This window comes from Erpetoichthys calabaricus, chromosome 12 (assembly GCF_900747795.2).
Source record: "Erpetoichthys calabaricus chromosome 12, fErpCal1.3, whole genome shotgun sequence".
In the NCBI taxonomy this organism is placed as follows: domain Eukaryota; kingdom Metazoa; phylum Chordata; class Cladistia; order Polypteriformes; family Polypteridae; genus Erpetoichthys; species Erpetoichthys calabaricus.
Window position 1 is genome coordinate 132,351,868 of NC_041405.2, and position 6,394 is coordinate 132,358,261.

The window sequence follows — 6,394 nt, forward strand, 5'->3', positions numbered from 1 at the left end:
TCCACAACCCTGAAGTGGTTACAGGTGGTTTGACAATTCATGCATATGTCACTCTTATGTAATGCACTTTCAAGAACAAGCACAACATCTGTACACGTTTATAGTATATATTTATCCTTTTATTTTCTAATTTTTTTTGTTTCCTGATGCAACCTCACAGGCAGCAGAGCCTGCTATCGTTGGGCACAAGGCATGAGTTAACTTTACAAATATAAAATACAATGGATTCAGAAAGTATTCAGACCCCTTCACTTTCTGCACACTTTTTGTGCAGCAAATTCAATTTTAAATGGATAAAATTGACATTTTTCCTCCATCAATCAATATTCAATAACCCATAATAAAAAAGTGAAAACGGGTTTTCAGAAAGGTTTGAAAATTTTTTAAATTTACATTCATGTAAGTATTCAGACCATTAATTCAGCAGTTGTGGAATCCCCCTCTGGCAGCAATTACAGCTTTGGGCCTTCTTGGCTACGTCTCTGCAAACTTTGCACTCCTGGATTTGGTCAGTTTGTCTGATTCTTCCTGGCAGATCCTCTCAAGCTGTTTAGGGTTGGATGGGAGGGGTCTTTAAACTGCCATATTCTGGTCTCTCCACAGATGGGGTTTAGGTCTGGACTTTTACTGGGCCACTCAGGGACAGTCACAGACTTGTCCTGAAGCCACCCCAGCATTATCTTGGCTGCAAGTTTCAGCTCATTGTTGTGCTGAAAGGTGAACCGTCACCCCAATCTGAGGTTCTGTGCATTCTGGAGTGGGTTTTCAAGGACCTCTTTGTATTTAGCTGCATTCATCTTTGCCTCAATTCTGACCAGACTGCCACTGAGAAGCACTCTATAGCATAATGCTGCCACCACCACACTTCACTGTAATGATGACATTAAGCAGTTGATGATCAGTGCCTGGTCTTCACCAGACATAGTGCATAAGGTTCTGCATAAAGAGTAAATAAAAGTAAATTAGGCATTCACCTAGGGCGCAGATTATGGGGGTCTACCCAGCCGCACGGGTTAGCTACTGAACAGTCAGCTGGTGCACTAATAAGCTTTGCCTAGGGTGCACAATAACACAGCACTGGCACTCATCACACCAGAGACAAAATGCTCTCAGAGTCCTTTAACCTGCCCTTTCACCCAAATGTGTCTGGCTACTCCACCTTGGATGTCTGATTGATGGAATGCTGCTGGTCATCCTTCCAAGAGTTCCTCATAACTCAGCAGACGACTTCTGGTAGCCACTGGGTTCTTTATATCTTCCCTGACCAAAATCCACCTTGCCCAGTTACTCATTTTGACCGGACAACCAACTCTTGAAAGCACTCTGGTTTCACAATTATTGAGGCCTGGGATCACTCAAAGCTTTAGAAATGGTTTTATCCTCTTGCCCTGATCTATGTCTCACTACAACTTGATCGCTAAGGTATACAGGGTTCCTTGGATTTCACGGCTTGTTTTTTGTCCTGACAGGCAGTGTGAATTGCGGGACCTCACATATGCAGGTGTGTGCCATTCTAAAGTATGTCCAAGCAATTCAGTGTACCACAGGGGAACGCCAGTCAAGTTCTACATGCTTCTCAAGGAGACTTAAAGCAATTAGGACACAACTGAGCACAAGTTAGAGTGCCACAGCAAAGAGTCTGAATACTTGCAGAAATGAGAAATTTCAGTTTTTGATTTTTTAATAAATTTGCAAACCTTCCAGAAAACATGTTTTCGGTTTGTCATTATGGGTTATTGAATGTAGACTGATGGGCAAAAATGGTCAATATATCCATTTGAAATTAAATCAACAACACAACAAAGTGAAGAGTGTGAAGGAATCTGAATGCTTTCTAAATCCACCGTATATTCTTAAGGGGTTCAATTCAGCTCACGGCTGCGCGCTGCTGGCAGCATCACGTGCACGGCAAGAACCAATCCTGGAAGGGACGCCGGCCCACTACAGGCCCCATTGACGCTCACACTCAAGACTCGTACTGGGCCAGTTTAGAGCCGCTAATCTGCCCATCATTTGGATATCTGCAAAAAACATCTGAGCGCCAAAAGAAAATGAGCACAAACACCGAGGAACAGTACAGACTCAACAGCGAAGGACCTGCCGCGGAATTTGAACCCGGGGCTGCGAATCTGTGAGGCTGCGACAGTAAGCACTGGAGTAATAAATGTTAACCTGTTAGCGTACGCATAGATACACAAAACGAACTGCACATACATCTGCAACATTTATAAAAATAGATTTTAGATGCTTATTAATGTTATTAAAAAATAAGTCGTTAATATTTAACATTATTCGGTTAATTGTGATTTGCAAATGAGAAGAGCAAAGTAGAAATTCAGGCTTTAAGGCTTCCAGACTAAAAAGAAGTCAGAGAAAAATAAACCTCCGACTACAATAGACACTGGGGATAAAGGCGGGGAATCGGAAAGTATCTGTCCTTGGCCAATTGCTTTATCAACGTCCAGAAATTTTTTAACTCTTTGATTCCTCAAATATTTTTCAGATCACGTGCAACGACGACGGTGGGCCGGAACCGAAACCGGGTGCTATATAGAGCGCAGCCATGGTCTGCCTGTGCGGCTCCCGGTGGAATCAAAGAATGTGGCTCAGTTAGTTTCGTCTCTGAAACGAGCGGTCCCAGCTAATTGCTTACCGTTGCCCTTAGGAGGCGCTGTCTCCCACCCTAGAAGTTTCAGCTCATGAAGCCGCTACAGGCTCCGGATCTCCGCGACAGTAAAACTGAATCAACCCGGCAAACGGTGTTGTACAAAAAGACCCTCTCGAGGACATATAAAGGACGGGTCTATAGCCTAGCCCCTTACGAATCAACTTCAGTGAACAGGATCTGATGAGCTGCTAAAATGCTTGTCTTAAAAACAATTTTCATCGGGAAAGAAAATAAACTTGAAAGGAGCGAAGACTTATATCACTGAAACGTAACGAACTTCTGCGAAAGACTTGATACAGTATAAGGAGCACTTATCTCCTATCCATCTTATCGATAGGACGTAATGTCTGCATCGATGTTAATTGCAGGATGTGGCCTGTTATCTTTCGTTGACTGTTTGCCCATGTTATTTTTAATCTTCTTCTTTTATCCGTTTTGTTTTCTCCGCAGTTACGTAAGTGACCGATTTGGAACAGTAACGCAATATCGCCAACAGGTATTATATTGTCAATTGTCTGTCATCAAAGTTTTATTAATATCTGCTTTTACTTAATTCAACTGTAAAATCCGTTAAATAATTAAAGCCCCATCGTACGGTACTTCTCCGCACGTATTGTACTTTCTGTAAGGCCTGATGACTTGTGACTTTGTTATAACCGAAGGTAGACCAGCTGAAATTTACTTTCCCGGAGTTGAAGTTCGGATTTTCAAATGGCCATACTGTGGTAATTATGTAAACGGGTTTCTGTTTAGATCTTGTGATAATAGTTTATTTGTTAAGCCTGTTTAGCTGGTGTATTATGAAAGTAGTTGTTGTTTAGTAATATGCGGTCAGTGTTTTATAAATGTGTAAGTGCTGTCTGTGAGTCACAGCCATATCTCGATAAATATCATGTAAGTGCATGTTGCGGTTTCAAAAGGCTGGCATCCCGGTCGGGACAGTATTTTGAGCCCGGTTTTTACGTGCCTTTTCGTATTTTGAGCCCAGTTTTTTATGTGCATTTAGGCGGACTGGCGATGCCAAATTAGCCCCTGACGTGCGAGTCCACATAGTCAACAGATCACCAACTATGTAATTTGGAGACACCCGAGGTCCAATGCTCCTTCTCGACCACTTAGGTCTGCTCTTCACTTGTATTAGTGAATTTTGTACTCTTGTCATGTAACACTTGATTCGAAGCAGTCGCGCTGACTTACGTTTATTTGATTATGTTGACCTTTTTTGTAAGGTGCTTTGGATAAAAGCGTCTACTAAGCAAATAAATATAAATGTCTTCACCTATCAGTGAGCTGGCGCCGTGCTCATCGCCTCGGACCCTTGCTGGGTCGCCGAATAACCAATCAAGCAAGTCTTTGAGATGACGTCAATATAGAGGTGCGTCGAAGAAAATTCACGTGAACATCACGAGTACGCGCACATTCTACACACAACACAATCGTAAGGAGACATGGCCGAATATTTCACTCCCACGATAAATTAACGTATTCCTTTATTATTTGACAGACTAGCAGAGCTTAAAAATACGAAACACAGCTCTTAATTTATAAAGAATAGTATTATTTTAAAGGGTAATTTATATAACAAATGATACACAGTGCCCGTGAAAAACTCAAAGATATTCATGGAGGATTGTGAATGTGGTCAGTTGCCATATTAGCGCACAGGAGATTATATATACTGCATATATTCATTGCATTCGTAGTCTTGAGTCCCTACCTGATTGTATGGGTGGTTACCTACCAGGTAACGCATGTGGTTGGTCTGCTATTCGGCATATGTATATGTGTGTGTGTGTGTGTGTGTGTGCTTTTTGTAGGAGCTCTGTAGCGCATGCATTACCATAAAAAATAGAATGGCAGTTATTTTGCAGGACTGTGCTTTTTATAAAGACTTTCCTTAATATGTCACCACTGGTACTGTATTACAAAGACCCACAGCATCCTATGATGTTTTCCAAAAGGACCAGTAATAGTACACATCTTGTTTGTGCTTTCATTTGCTTTATTAGCAAATTAATCTTGCCTTTTGGATATGTTTAGCAGTGTTCTCACAATTCTGCACAATGTTAACATGCACCAACTATAAATGCCTTTTCATTTGTAGGTGTTGGAGATACACATATACTGTAGAGAGATGTACTGTACATAGAGATATACGAGGGGGGACCCAAAAATAACCGGAATTTTGTTGTTGTTAGGTTATTTATTTCTTTAGGTTATTTATTTATTTCTGGGTCCCCCCTCGTAGATACGCATTGCTCAAAAAAATTAACGGAACACTTAATCATCACTATGTAACATCAAGTCAATTAAGCTTCAAGTATATCAATCTGTTCAGTTAGGAAGCACAAGCGATTGTGAATCAGCTTCACCTGCTTTGGTGCAAGTGAAAGTGACAACAGGTGCACTGGAGAGGCAACAGCAAGACAACCTCCAGAAAGGAAATGGTTTTACAGGTGGTGGCCACAGATAATTGCTCTCTCCGTATCCTTCCTGACTGATTCTTCTCTAGTTTTGCATTTTGCTAGTGTCCTTGTCACTACTGGTAGTATGAGGCGACATCTGCATCCAATTCAGGTTGCACTAGTAGTCCAGCTCCTCCAGGATGGCACATCTATACATGCAAGAAAGTTTGCTGTGTCTCCCAGCACAGTCTCAAGAGCTTGAAGAAGATACCAGGAGATGATTCGTTACATGAGGAGAGCTGGACAGGACTGTAGAAGGGCATCAACATAGCAGCAGGATTGGTATCTGCTCCTTTGTGCAAGGAGGAACAGGAGGAGCCCTGTCAGTGTTCTACAAAATGGCCTCCAGGTGACTGCTGGTGTACATGTTTCTGACCAAAGTTATATGGAGAACTGCTGGTTCCTTTGTAATTTGTGCCTTATTGCAAATAAGGACCAATTAAAAAGAGTGCATGCAGTTGTTTCAGACTAAATAAGCAAGTAAGTGTGGGAATTGTAACAGGTGAGAACTAAAATGAAGCATAAAAATGTTGCTTGACCAGTAAGTGCTTCAATGTCAACAATGGACTTCTCATTAAGCAACAACCAGCAGACACTACAACCTTCCAGGGCCGACTCTGAAGACCCCCCTGGCCTAGGGGCAATGCCGCTGTTTGAATCCAATCTGGAGAAAATATGCGTAGAATAAGCAGATTACAGAAACTACTCATCCTGTATTCAGAAATGTGTCATATTAAAATGTATTGGCAGTATTTCATCCACCCTTGTAGTAATCCTTTAGTTAGTTTCAAGGTCGAGAGGATCATTGAGTCATATCTGAACGGGATTTCAGTCGATCTCATAAAATGCCGCTAACATTTCTGCTGAAGGAATTTACAATCTCAGATTAAGTCATTTTAATGACATGTCTGTGACAGGAAACTGAATTACCTGAGGGAGACCGAGTTGAGCGTTGGGAGTGTAGACAGAAAACTGTCTTGGGATTGGAATGGGAATCCAGTCTTTGTGGGTGAGTCCTTTCACCAATTCAACATAATTGGGTCTTAGAAAACTTAATGCATATTTACGACAACTCTGACCCAGGCGTATGCAGCATTATGGAGAAACTGGAAAACGACTTCACTCAAATAGGGAAATATAGCAAACCAACTAGATGATGGCTCATGTATAACAATTCACATCACTGAGCCGTTATTTTATAGAGTGTGTTGTCGGGATAAACGTATTACACCTCAAAAGTGATGAATGTGATGTTCAGACT